The 14,706-nt window shown below is 43.0% G+C and overlaps 1 protein-coding gene across 3 annotated transcripts in view; it reads right to left on the reverse strand.

Annotated features, from left to right (window-relative positions):
- The window catches only part of sema4ba (sema domain, immunoglobulin domain (Ig), transmembrane domain (TM) and short cytoplasmic domain, (semaphorin) 4Ba), a 469,915-nt gene that overhangs the window by 248,690 nt on the left and 206,519 nt on the right, over window positions 1-14,706 (reverse strand). Inside the window, exon 1 of one of the 3 annotated variants that reach the window (XM_087981183.1) lies at window positions 12,625-12,919. The exons of the other annotated variants lie outside the window; for them this stretch is intronic. The gene's annotated coding sequence lies outside the window, so the exon portion shown is untranslated. Of the gene's footprint in view, window positions 1-12,624; window positions 12,920-14,706 lie in introns of those variants that run through there. 3 annotated transcript variants of the gene reach the window in all.

Below are 14,706 nucleotides of genomic sequence, written 5' to 3' on the forward strand. Positions count from 1 at the left end.
ATGAGATAACAAGAATCCAGAGAAAGTATATTCTTGTTAGGGTGAAAGGGAAGACTGGTAGGTATAGGGAATGCTGGATGACTAAAGACATTGAGGGTTTGGTTATGAACAAGGTATAGGCAGGATAGATTGAATGAATCCTTAGAAGAGTATAAAGGAAGTAGGAGTATACTGAAGAGAGAAATCAGGAGGGCAAAAGGGAGACATGAGATAGCTTTGGCAAACAGAATTAAGGAGAATCCAAAGAGTTTTTAGAAATACATTAAGGACAAAAGGATAACTAGGGAGAGTATAGGGCCCCTCAAAGATCAGCAAGGCGGCCTTTGTGTGGAGCCGCAGAAAATGGGAGAGATACTAAACGAGTATTTTGCATCAGTATTTACTGTGCAAAAGGATATGGAAGATATAGACTGTAGGGAAATAGATGGTGACATCTTGCAGAATGTCCATATTACAGAGGAGTAAGTGCTGGATGTCTTGAAACACTTAAAGGTGGATAAATCCCCAGGACCTGATCAGGTGTACCTGAGAACTCTGAGGGAAGCTAGAGAAGTGATTGCTGGGCCTCTTGCTGAGATATTTGTCTCATCGATAGTCACAGGTGAGGTGGCAGAAGACTGGAGGTTGGCAAACGTGGTGCCACTGTTTAAGAAGGTCGGTAAATACAAGCCAGGGAACTATAGACCGGTGAGCCTGACCTCGGTGGTGGGCAAGTTGTTGGACGGAATCCTGAGGGACAGGATGTACATGTATTTGGAAAGGCAAGGACTGATTCGGGATAGTCAACATGGCTTTGTGCGTGGGAAATCATGTCTCACAAACTTGATTGAGTTTTTTGAAGAAGTAACAAAGAGGATTGATGAAGGCAGAGCAGTAAATGTGATCTATATGGACTTCAGTAAGGCGGTTGACAAAGTTCCGCATGGGAGACTGGTTAGCAAGGTTAGATCTCATGGAATACAGGGAGAGCTAGCCATTTGGATACAGAACCGGATCAAAGGTAGCAGACAGAGGGTGGTGGTGGAGGGTTGATTTTCAGACTGGAGACCTGTGACCAGTAGAATGACACAAGGATCAGTGCTGGGTCCTCGACTTTTTCTCATTTACATAAATGATTTCTCATTTACATAAACGAGGTACAGTTAGTACGTTTGCAGATGACACCAAAATTGGAGGTGTAGTGGACAGCAAAGAGGGTTACCTCAGATTACAACAGGATCTGGACCAGAGGGGCCAATGGGCTGAGAAGTGGCAGATGGAGTTTAATTCAGATAAATGCGAGTGCTGCATTTTGGGAAAGCAAATCTTAGTTGAACTTATACATTTAATGATAAGGTCCTAGGAAGTGTTGCTGAACAAAGAGACCTTGGAGTGCAGGCTCATAGCTCCTTGAAAGTGGAGTCGCAGATAGATAGGATAGTGAAGAAGGCGTTTGGTATGCTTTCCTTTATTGGTCAAGAGTATTGAGTACAGGAGTTGGGAGGTCATATTGCGGCTGTACAGGACATTGGTTCGGCCACTGTTGGAATATTGCGTGCAATTCTGGTCTCCTTCCTATTGGAAAGATGTTGTGAAACTTGAAAGGGTTCAGAAAAGATTTACAAGGATGTTGCCAGGGTTGCAGGATTTGAGCTACAGGGAGGGGCTGAACAGGCTGGGGCTGTTTTCCCTGGAGCGACGGAGGCTGAGGGGTGACTTATAGAGGTTTACAAAATTATGAGGGGCATGGATAGGGTAAATAGGCAAAGTCCTTTCCCTGGGATCAGGGAACCCAGGGAAAGGACTAGAGGGCATAGGTTTAGGGTGAGAGGGGAAAGATATAAAAGAGACCTAAGGGGCAACTGTTTCACATGGAGGGTGGTACGTGTATAGAATGAGCTGCCAGAGGATGTGGTGGAGGCTGGTACAATTGCAACATTTAAGAGGCATTTGGATGGGTATATGAATAGGAAGGGTTTGGAGGGATATGGGCCGGGTGCTGGCAGGTGGGACTAGATTGGGTTGGGATATCTGGTCGGCATGGACAGGTTGGACCAAATGGTCTGTTTCCATGCTGTACGTCTCTATGACTCTATGATTGGTCAGGTTATCCCTTGAAGTCTTTCATCTCTCGAAATCTCTCAGTCTCTGCCGTGAACATGCTTAATTATGGAGTATTCACAGCCCTCTGTGACAAAGAATTCCCAAGAATCACCCAAGCTCCACATGAAGAGATTTCTCCTCATCTCAGACCTGAATGGACTGTCCCCTATTCTGAGAATGTGTCCCTATTATTTGCCATCCCAAGGGGCAACTTCCTTCCTGCAGCTTCCCTGTTTAGCCTTGTACGACTTTTGCACATTTCAATGTGATCGCCTCTCACTCTTCCAAACTCTAGAGAAGTCAAGCTCAATCTCCTCCATCGCTCCTGTTTTTCATTCATGTGGATCATTGGCTGACAAAGGGGTTGCCTTGAGAAGCTGGACCTGCTTACTCATTTTACAATGCTGCTGCTCATCCTGTAGTTTGTTCCTCAAGTCTACTTGCTGTGTGTGTCTCAGTGGGGAACAACTCTCATCTCTGAGTCAGAAGGCTACGAATTCAGTCCCCATTGCAGAGACTAGAACACAGAAAGAGGCTGCACCTTGAGTGCAGTATTGAGGGAGGCCTGCATTGTCTGTTTGACCAAGTTGGTAATCTATGGTTGCACCTTCTCTTTTGGGTGGGGCCATAGGATCCAATGGTACCATCTGAAAGGATGGCGGGCCATTCCTCCAAGTGTTCTGGCCTGTATTTATCTCTCAACCAACATGGCTAAAACAGATTATGTGGTCAACATTGCATTGCTGTTTGGGAGAACTTACTGGCTGCTGTCTTTCTTACCTAATGATGTGGAGGTGCCGGTGTTGGTCTGGGGTGGACAAAGTCAAAAGTCACATGACTTATGGGCGGCACGGTGGCACAGTGGTTAGCACTGCTGCCTCACAGCGCCAGAGACCCGGGTTCAATTCCCGCCTCAGGCGACTGACTGTGTGGAGTTTGCACATTCTCCCCGTGTCTGCATGGGTTTCCTCCGGGTGCTCGGGTTTCCTCCCACAGTCCAAAGATGTGCAGGTCAGGTGAATTGGCCATGCTAAATTGCCCGTAGTGTTAGGTATGGGTGGGTTACACTTTGGCGGCTCGGTGTGGACTTGTTGGGCCGAAGGGCCTGTTTCCACACTGTAATGTAATGTAATCTAATCTAATGACACCAGGTTACAGTCCAACAGGTTTACTTGAAATCACATGCTTTCAGAGCTTCGCCCTTGTCCCTAATTTACAGTATCCACAGTTCCTTTGGTTTTTATTTGATTGGAATAAAATGATGGGTGTAAGAGTCGCATGCTTAGGGTCTAACCAAAGTAATAAGTAATCCAAAATTGTACGAAATAATTATGGTAGAGGGATCATCGCAATTTATCAAGTGATGCAGTCAAAACCGGACAATAAAGAAGAGTTTACAGATACAGAACAATGTGGTGGGGTCACATGTAGCACCACATGAACCCAAGAGCACAGTTGGGGCCATCTTAATGGGCACAGAGCTTGGCTATCAGTTTCTGCTCGGTGATTCTGCATTGTTGTGTATCTGGAAGGCCGCCTTATAGGACATTTACTCAAACATCAGAAGCTGCATGTTCTTGACCGCTGAAGTTCTCCCCAACTGCGAGGGAACATTCCTGTCTGGCAATTGTTTCATGGCGTCCATTCATCCATTGTCATTGCATCTGCATGGTCTCGCCAAAATACCATACCTGCAGTGTACAAGATAGACAACATGTAACCTGGCCAATGTTGTCTATCTCATACGCTGCAGGCAGGGATGCCCTGAGGCTTGGCACTCTTATGCCTATCATGTTATTCCAGTCAAATAAAAACAAAAAGAAATGTGGATACTGTAATTCAGGGGCAAGGGCAGAGATTGGGGGGGGGGAGCTCAGCAGGTCTGGCGGCATCTGTGAAGATAAATCAGAGTTAACGTTTCAGGGCTGGCGACCCTTTCTCTGGTTTGTCTTCACAGATGCTGCCAGAGCTGCTGGACTTTTCCAGCAATTTCTGTTTTTGTTCCATCTTATTCCAGTCATTTGAATTGTCTCCAACACCAATTTATTTTTAATCTTTTTGTAATTATCTCTCCGCCTCATTTAATCAGATTATAGATCAGCCCTTTGCTTGTTATTCAGCTGTTGACAATTTACTCACACTGTCTAACACCCTTGGTCACCTGCAGAGACATATTATTTGACAGTCCACCCACACCATTTGTATAATCTTTTGATCTCACTGTTCATATATTCTGCTTTCTGTGTGCTTCCCTTTCACTTTACCTGACAAAGGGGCTATGCTCCAAAAGCTTCTGATTTCAAATAAACCTGTTGGACTAACCTTGTGTTGTGTGATTTCTGACTTTTTTCTGGCATTATAACAGCAACAACGCATCAAAAAGCTTCATTGGCTGTATCTTTGCGATATCATGAGGATATGAAAGGTGATATATAAATGCAAGTCTCTTATTTTATCCTGAAATCTTGTGTGTGGGACTGAAAATATTTTGAGTTGGGTAAACCAACCTGAACTAATCAAAACCCTTCCATGTTCCATTCTCACTGGGCAAGAGTGGTTAAAATCCTTGCCCCATTTCAGATATAGACACAAGTCTTAACATCGTTGAAGATTGTTGAGAGAATCTGAAGTGGACAGAGGGCTCCACAATTGCTTCAGAATCAGAATGAACAGTAAAAAGACAGTGAGACATCACTTCACCCCCTGAGACTTGTGACAGCCAAGGTATCTCTGCAATCTAGTCTGCCAGTGGGGAAGCTGTATTCATAGGAAGCGTATGTAGCCAAGTTGGGACTACAGCACTGTATAGTCCCAATTCTCTAACCCTGAGCATGCCAGATCTCAAACCTATGTGACAAAATGCTCCTGATGAATGAAACTTATACAGGTTATACAATAAATGTGTGGTACTAATCCTCTATTGTTCAGCTGAAAGAATAAACTGATTATACTTCCAGAAAAAAACTTCTCAAATTATTAAGCTCCTAACTGAGAGAAGCATTTGGGCTTGCAATTTGTGCTATCTCCAACTGAACATCCGACAATACAATCAGCCTCAGCTGGGAGCACACTTCTAAATTTCAAGAACTGCACGACATTCATCCTTTCCCTATTCGATGAGGGAATTCAGACACAGACGCACCCACTGAGGAACTCGAGGGCAAAATGAATTAAATTTTAATTAAACCCACAGCAACATCCTGCCTGAGTCAGTCTGTCGAAGCCACTACACCACACCAGCTGCTCTGCTGCTGTCACTCAAGGAAATCAGTTAAAAAAAGGGTGGGTGTAGAGACCAATTTTATAAAGAACTGTAGGCAGTCAGGGAACACCTGGATTTGCTCCAGATCGCGCGCGTGCGCGCGCACACGCACACACACACACACACACACACACACCAACCAGACTTGGACATATATCACTCTGTTCTTTCATGGATACAAATATTAGAACTCTCCACTTAACAGAGCAACGGTAGCATTTTGACTACACAGATTGCAGAGGTACAAGAAGAAGGGCCAACCATTACCCTATCATGGGCAATCAGCAATGGGCAATTAATACTGGCCTGGTCAAGGTCAGCCTCATCTCATTATTGAATGATAAAACAAGGATTCAGGTCCACAATTGCTCCACCAATGCTCCCTGGGAGCACTGCTCCTTCTTATTCTTTCTCTTCAACATTTCCTTTTTCGCTGCTTCCACAATGCTCAGGTCCATAGATCTTGCTTGCTTCGATGTTTCTGCCAAGACTTATTTGGCACAGTGGCTCAGTGGTTAGCTCTGCTGCCTCACAGAGCCAGGGAACCAAGTTTGATTCCCACCTCAGGGGACTGTCTGTGTGGAGTTTGCACATTCTCCCCCTGTCTGCGTGGGTTTCCTCCCACAGTCCAAAGATGTGCAGGTTAGGTGAATTGGCCATGCTAAATTGCCCATAATGTTAGGTGCATTAGTCAGGTGTAAATATAGGGGAGGGGAAGGGATCTGGGTGCGTTACTCTTCAGAGGGTCTGTGTTGACTTGTTGGGCCGAAGGGTCTGTTTCCATACTGTAAGGAATCTAATCTAAACAAAACTCAAGTAAAGCACTTAGCAAATGTCCACCGTAAGTGTTTCAAGTGGTGTGTTTCAGCAGACGCAATGACTGTATTTGTTTGAAAAAAAACACAAAACATTGCATGCACGATCATTTGCTGTTACATGTTCTGCAAGTTACTCAACATATGATCACAAAGAAAATAAACATTCATTAATAAAACGTTATGTAAATTACGTGATTCATGACTTTATTTTGCCGACAATATTTTTAGCTTTTTCTTGGTTAGTCAGGCGATCAAGGGTTTCAGAGAAAAGACAGGAGAATAGGGTTGAGAAAGATGTCAGCCATGATCAAATGGAGGAGCAGACTCGATGGGCCAAATAGCCTAATTCTGCTCTTCTACCTTATGGTCTTATTGTGTTAACTCTGGTCAGTCCCATTTTTGTCAGTCTCTACACGTACTTTGCATCCATTGTCTTTAATTGGGCAAGTCTACAGATAGTTTGCATGTTAATTGTTGTTGGCTACACTTTTGGCATTTGCTTGATCCTAAGGTGATATTCCTCCTCTGGGGTGTATCATTCTGTGATGAGTGCTGTTGTCATGGTAACTGTTGCTGCTGATCTTTTTTTGTTGCTTGGGAACAGTGGAACTCTGTGAGGGGGGCTTAATCTTCTTACTCAGATTCTTGCTTTCCTCAGACTTGACTCAATTCCATGATATCTTGTATAAAAGGGATTCTGCATCTCTTTTCTCATCTCCATTGTAAGAATGACTCTCTTGTCTTTTTACAAGATGCCATCATAGATAATTGTCTCTGTCAGGTCAATGCTCTCTTACAGCAACAGGAGTGACCTTGTTTTTTCGGGCTACCCTCTCATCATTATTTCCTGTAGCACTTGAGAGGTCACACCTTCTTGTATAGTTCACTTGATTTAAACAAGACATTTGTCTCTTGGACTCTGTAGGGCTGATGACCTCTGGAGAATTTTGAGCTGTTTCCTCCCATTGAATCTGGAAAATGTAACTTTCTGCCTTAACTCCATCAACTGACTTGATAGGCAGTACTACTCTTGACAGCATATCGACAATGTGCATCTGTTTCATTTGCTTATATGTCACGTGCAGATTATATCTTTGCAAATAAGGCAACACTCTTTGCCTTTGAGCAGTCTGAAACAATTTGAGGAACATGTTTTGAAGTGGCTTTCTCTTTGTCAAATAACCATCGGTTGACATGCTCATTAGGAAAGACAATAGACAGCTTTCCTTACTTATTGAAACAGCATCATTCAATGTAGGATTTCAATGTGATGCCCAGGGTGCAAATGTAACTGATTGCCCTTGCTACGTAAGGATGACTCCATATCCTGTTTTGTTGGTAAAATGTAGCATTGACATTGTAGCACTCACTGGTATAATCATCATCCATTAGTTTGACTGGAGTGATAGTTTTATTCCTGATGAAGGGCTTTTGCCCAAAACGTCGATTTCGAAGCTCCTCGGATGCTGCCTGAATTGCTGTGCTCTTCCAGCACCACTAATCCAGAATCTAGTTTCCAGCAACTGCAGTCATTGTTTTTACCTGGAGTGATAGTTGTTTCTTATTCTGTGCTCCACTGCCTCTCCACATCCTTCGCAGTACTTACACAGAGGTCCACATCCTGATGCTAAACCAGTCAAGAATTTTGCTAAATTGTTCATGAATGCAACAAATAGTTGCACAGCTTTGTACAGTTGGTCACTACATCTCCGATACAGCTATCATCTTGTCAGGATTCATGTACAGTCCTTTTGCTGTCACAACGTGATCTAAATACTTGAATTCTGTCATCCACAATTACATCTTTCTCTTGTTCAGATTCAAGTTTCCCTAGTTACTTCTCTCTACCTGTTGCATTAGGTTCTAATCGTAGTCTGTGTTGGCTCCTTTTTTTGTGTCTCCATATCCTTAGGATCCAGAATGACTTCAACTTTGGGAAGAGCACTCACTATCCCACTCTGTCTTCATTGATACTCTCCCAAAGCAGTCATCGGGACAACCATTTGCATCTCAAGTAGATTGTTGTTAGAAAACTGCTGCTTTCATCTGAAACTGCCAGTAACCGTCCTTCACATCAAAGACAGTAAGGCATTTTTCTCTAGATGCTGGCATGGGGTAGTGACACCTCTTCAGAGAGAGATTGAAATCCATCAATGTAAACTCGCAGTTTTCCCAGTTTTTTTTCCAATGCGACCATGCTGCTTATCCACTCTCTAGATTACTTCCTCTTTTCCAGCTCTCCCATCTTGTCTTTCAGACTGGAACTGAAGTCCAGGTAAGAAGGCTCCTCAGCAGATATTGAGCTGGTCTCACTCTCTCATCTACAGTACTTTAACATAATAAACACCAGGAAGATATCCACAACCTGCAAAACTACACTGTAATCTTTAATGATCTGTTCGACAGTCAATGGCTTAGTGGCCTTAAGACACTGCAAATCTTTTAATTTAGGGTTACAAGTTGAAGTTTCAGACTTGCTTCAGCTGAGCTGAGTGGATTTTGTTTAACAAATGCGAGGTGGTATTCTAGATCTTCGTTCTTCCCATTGAATTGGGCTCTCAGCTTCAATTGTCTTCTTGAGATGAGTATCATTCCAGCACCTCACCCCAACCTTATCTCTGTGGACTTTCATTCTCAGGTCACTATCTTGAGTGACTTTGCACGGGTCTGCAACGTCAACAAGCTTTTGCACCAAGCATCAGTAACTATTTAACACTTCCTGCTCTCCTTCTGCAATGACCATTCTAAAATCACAATCCACTAATCACTTTTAAACCTGACTAAGGCAGCCTATTTCATGGTGTAAAGTGATTCATCAGAATCATCAGTTGATTAGATTAGATTCCCTACAGTGTGGAAACAGGCCCTTCAGCCCAACCAGTCCACACAGACCCTCCGAAGAGCAACCCACCCAGACCCATTTCCCCTCTGACTAACACACCTAACACTATGGGCAATTTAGCATGGCCAATTCACCTTCCCTGCACATCATTGGACTGTGGGAGGAAACCGGAGCATCCAGAGGAAACCCACGCAGACAGGGGGAGAATGTGCAAACTCTACACAGACAGTCACCCAAGGCTGGAATCAAATCTGGGACCCTGGTGTTGTGAGCCACTGTGCGGCCCCAGAGAGAGTTAATATCTCTCCAGCAGTTGCCTATATAGACTTGTTTTGCTACTTTGTAGCTTACCTGCAATGTCACTTATAGAGTCATAGAGATGTACAGCATGGAAACAGACCCTTCGGTCCAACCCGTCCATGCCGACCAGATGTCCCAACCCAATCTAGTCCCACCTGCCAGCACCCGGCCCATATCCCTCCAAACCCTTCCTATTCATATACCCATCCAAATGCCTTTTAAATGTTGCAATTGTACCAGCCTCCACCACTTCCTCTGGCAGCTCATTCCATACCCGTACCACCCTCAGTGTGAAAAAGTTGCCCCTTAGGTCTCTTTTATGTCTTTCCCCTCTCATCCTAAATCTATGCCCTCTAGTTCTGGACTCCCCCACCCCAGTGAAAAGACTTTGTCTATTTATCCTATCCATGCTCCTCATAATTTTGTAAACCTCTATAAAGTCACCCCTCAGCCTCCGACGCTCCAGGGAAAACAGCTCCATCCTATTCAGCCTCTCCTATAGTACAAATCCTCCAATCCTGGCAACATCCTTGTAAATCTTGTCTGAACCCTTTCAGGTTTCACAACAACCTTCCGATAGGAAGGAGACCAGAATTGCATGCAATATTCCAACAGTGGCCTAACCAATGTCCTGTATAGCCGCAATATGACCTCCCAACTCCGTACTCAATATTCTGACCAATAAAGGAAAGCATACCAAACGCCTTCTTCACTATCCTATATTCCTGCGACTCCACTTTCAAGGAGCTATGAACCTGCACTCCAAGGTCTCTTTGTTCAGCAAGACTCCCTAGGACCTCACCATTAAGTGTATAAGTCCTGCTAAGATTTGCTTTCCCAAAATGCAGCACCTCACATTTATCTAATTAAACTCCATCTGCCACTTCTCAGCCCATTGGCCCATCTAGTCAAGATCCTGTTGTAATCTGAGGTAACCCTCTTCGCTGTCCACTACACCTCCAATTTTGGTGTCATCTGCAAACTTACTAACTGTACCTCTTATGCTCGCATCCAAATCATTTGTGTAAATGACAAAAAGTAGAGGACCCAGCACCGATCCTTGTGGCACTCCACTGGTCACAGGCCTCCAGTCTGAAAAACAACCCTCCACCACTACTCTCTGTCTTCAGTTCTGTATCCAACTAGCTAGTTCTCCCTGTATTCCTTGTAATCTAACCTTGCTAATCAGTCTCCCATGGGGAACCTTGTCGAATGCCTTATTGAAGTCCATATAGATCACAGCTACTGCTCTGCCCTCATCAATCCTCTTTGTTACTTCCTCAAAAACCTCAATCAAGTTGGTGATTGACAATCTCAGAACCTCTGCATATGCCGGTTGCTCTTCCCTTCTCTCAGCTGATATGCTCTCATGACAGAATTCTTTATATCTATGACAAGCATATTTCCAATGAAATTATTTTTCAGTTGGCTAAAAGCACAGCATTTAGCTAGATATCACGTACTGATCAATATTTTCCTCTTTCTTTGATATCTGATTTTGAACAGATACCATTCGTAAGTGACATTGATATGCTTCAAAATGTGTCTTCAAAGCTTATAAGATCTATTAGTGGGGTCTGTCTTTTGTCTGCTCTTTAGTGAGATCTAGGTTGTAATAAAACATTCTTTCCCCAGCTACTATTACTTGCTCTGGTTTTGGAAATTAATTTTGTTGCTATTTCAAATTTTTGTCCCTAAGGGTGAAAGAAAATCCAATTCTGTCTCATCTCTTTTCATTTCCATAACAGCAGGGTGTGGAAAATTCACAGCTACCTTGACTCATCCAGTAATTCAATTATCCAAACTGAATTTTATTTTTTAACTTCCTCTTTATTGTTTCTTTCTCGAGTTGGCTCTCTTACATCTCTGAAAATCCCCTTGCTTTAATGAATGGTCATTACCAACTGCACACAAAGACTAAGCAGAGTCATTTCGGACTTGAAACATTAACTCTGTTTCTCTCTCCACAATTGCTGCCAGAATTGCTGAGTTTCTCCAGCAATTTTTACTTTAATGTAATTGGCTGTTTAATGAAGTTGAATTCATAGTACTGCTCAGTGCCACTTAATCCGTGTGAGTATCAAACTAATTTAATAACCGATATGAGGAAATAGTTTATGAACTTGGTTCCAATAGTTCCTTGCACAACAACTTGTTTTAATGCATGATGCAGGTTGATCAACCTCAACTGTCAGCGATTCAATTCACAACAAGTAATTAACACTGGAGTTTTCACTCCTGTCACAGATCGTGATTATTCAAGGCATTCTGGGTCCTAAACTATCCGTAGCTCCAAGCTCACAAATAACGACCAGGGGATTGGGTTAGCTCAGTTGCTGGTTGTGAAGCAATGTGATTCTAGTGGGGTAGGTTCAATTCTCACCACTGGCTGAGATTACCTTGAAGCACTCTCCTTCTCAACCTTGCCTGAGCTATGCTGGCCCTCAGGTTAAATCACCACCAGTCATCTCTGTCTAATGAGAGAACAGCTCTATGGTCTGGTAAGACTATGGTAACACAACAGTTGGCGTGGAATGGCTGAATGATGTATTGTTTTACACATTTTCATCAATGATTTAAAACTTGTACAGCTTATCCCACAAACCACACTATGAGTAAACATACAAGCTATGATCTCAACGTAAACTATTCCGTGTGGCTGAAACTATAACTGATATTTTCAAAACATGGTACAAATCATTTGTAGCATGAAACCTAAGGTGCTTCAGCCCAAGAATTCATTGTTCATTTTTATGCTCCACATGATCTCCCCTCCTTTATCTCATCTAATCTGTTAAGTGTCTCCAATTCCTTCCTCCCTTACATACTGACCAATCTTGTTCTTAAATGCACCTAAGCTCAATGCCTGAAAACACGCTATTAGTTTGAGGACAGAGAGGACAAAAATACCTGCCCTTTCACTTCCGCTTATATATTTTAAGCTTTGTCGGGGAAACATAATCAGGGCAACATGAAACAAGAAAGAGGATGAGAGACAAATTGCCTCAGCACATCGCAGTCTTAAGTTCTCTTGTTCCAGCCACACTGACGCCACTGTCTGGCCAGTCTGAAGAACTGGCTGTGGCTTCTAGTTGGTCTTACAAATCAAATTGGGAAAACAAGGCACTATAGAACAATGATTTCTTTGAAAATATCTGACAATTGGTCACAACGACGAGCAAAAGAAAATGCCGGAGCTTGGGTTTTCTTTTCCTGAACAGTTTCTGAAATCAAAATTCTGTGGAATGAGAGAAAGAAAATAAAAACACACAGCTGATTTTCCTCTCAGACTTGCAAATTTAGCAGTTCGGGGTACTTACATTTAACGGGCGGTTTTCCACCGCAATTCTAACAGGGGTTGTGCATCAGTGTTATCCAACTTCACTTGGAGCAGTTGCAGACCCATACCGTATAATAGTGGGTTATTAATGAAAGCAGCCTGATCATATCCACATGCTGACAGGATGACAGAAAGCCTGCTCATCAATCGTTAGCAGTTGCTGGAATCCTGCTCTCACCATGGTTACGGCACCTTACTACAACAGTAGGTGATCCAATCTATCGCCATGGTACCCAAAAAGGTTCCAGCAAAGGCTGATCTGTCTGAGCCTTCACAATGAACCAACACTTAAGCCCGTTTTAACACCGACAACATGCCCGGTCACAGCGGACAGTTCAGGGAGTGCACTCTTACCGAAAGCTGGCGGGGCTGGAGCTGGGCTTGAACTGTCTGATGAACACGAGCTGCCACTAAGAGCAAGGACTGAGAAAGGGGTGTACCCAGGCACAGAGGAAATTACTGACTGGGGGTCTTGCTTTATAGTCTGCCAGCGGTTTTCCATTGGTGAATCCCAGAGGAACATTAATGGGTCTGGTGCTATTGTAAATTACAGATGCTCTGACACTACGATCCTTGCTGCAAGGACAATTTTATTCAATGTCTTCGCAAAACACAAATGCACACACATATTCACTCGATATTATTCCTTCCATCAGTGAGCTCTTAATTCATTTACACAGCACTGAGTGCATTTGCAAGGTATAAAACAATGAATCTTGCAATTCATCATCAGGGCTGTTTTAAACATCAGGATCTCTCACTCAGGTTGGCTAACATATATGTTTCTCTTGTTGCTTCCAAGCAATACAATAAATCTTAAAACCTTGTCTGCAATCTTGAAATCAATCCCTCGTTAAATTATGCTACAGTCGATGGTCTAATGCTACTGCCATAAACCATAGACCATTAAGGTATCGGTATTACACAGCCTGATGTCAATTACTGAATGCATTAAGCTTGATATTCTGAAAGATACACTTTCCTTTCACATTTACACCTCTCAGACAATTAGTGGACATATCCCGGGCTTGCAGTAACCTTCCGATGCAAAACCTTGTGTAAGTCCTCACTAACAGAGGAGTGGAGCTGATGCAATATTAGTTGGTTTCTCCAACAAATATTAGAAATGAACAACTTCAGTAGAAAACTGTATCAAATGTGAATATTGTGCCCAACTCAACTGCAATTAGGACCATTATGTTCACACATCGACTAGAATGGGGAACAAAGGGATGGCAGACCAACTAAACACAATAAAAACTGAAAGAACTGCGTACGCTGCAAATCAGAAACAGAAACAGAAATTGCTGGAAAAGCTCAGCAGGTCTGGCCGCATCTTTGGAGAGAAATCAGAGGTCACGTTTCGGGTCCAGTGACTCTTCCTCAGAATGTAAAAGGGAGGAATGGAAGGAAATCAGTAGGGAAATGATGTTGGGGAAATTGATAAGATGAAAGGCTGATAATTCGCACTGGGCCTGATTATCTACATTCCTGAATACTTAGGAAGCAGCCCTAGAAATAGTGAATACAATGATGATCATCTTCCAAGACTTTATAGACTCTGATGTGGTTCCTATAAATTGGAGGGTAGCTGATGTAACCTCACTATTTAAAGAAGGAGGTAGAGAGAAAACAGGGAATTATAAATGGTTAGCCTGATATCATTAGTGGGGAAAATGCTACCATTTATCAAAAATTTAATGGCACAGCACGTGGAAAATAGCGACAAGATCAGACAGAGCCAGCTTGGGACTTAGAGCAGAGAAATCAGGCTTGACTAATCTCCCAGAATGTTTGAGTTCAAAAAGGGAGCTGGAGGATGTGCTTTACTTGGACTTTTAGAAGGCTGTCGATAAGGTTGCACACAAGAGATTACCATGTAAAATTTAAGCACTTGGTATTGGGGTAGTGTACTGACATAGAGAGAGAATTGGTTAGCAGACAGGAAACAAAGAGTAGGAATAAATGGCTCTTTAACTGAGTGAACAGGAAGTGTTCGGTGGGTTACTGCAGGGATCAATTCTCGGACCCCAATATATATTTACAATATATAATCATGAGT

This window comes from Chiloscyllium plagiosum, unplaced genomic scaffold (assembly GCF_037043375.1).
Source record: "Chiloscyllium plagiosum isolate Xiang-an unplaced genomic scaffold, Cpla_swu_hap1 HiC_scaffold_39, whole genome shotgun sequence".
NCBI classification, from domain to species: domain Eukaryota; kingdom Metazoa; phylum Chordata; class Chondrichthyes; order Orectolobiformes; family Hemiscylliidae; genus Chiloscyllium; species Chiloscyllium plagiosum.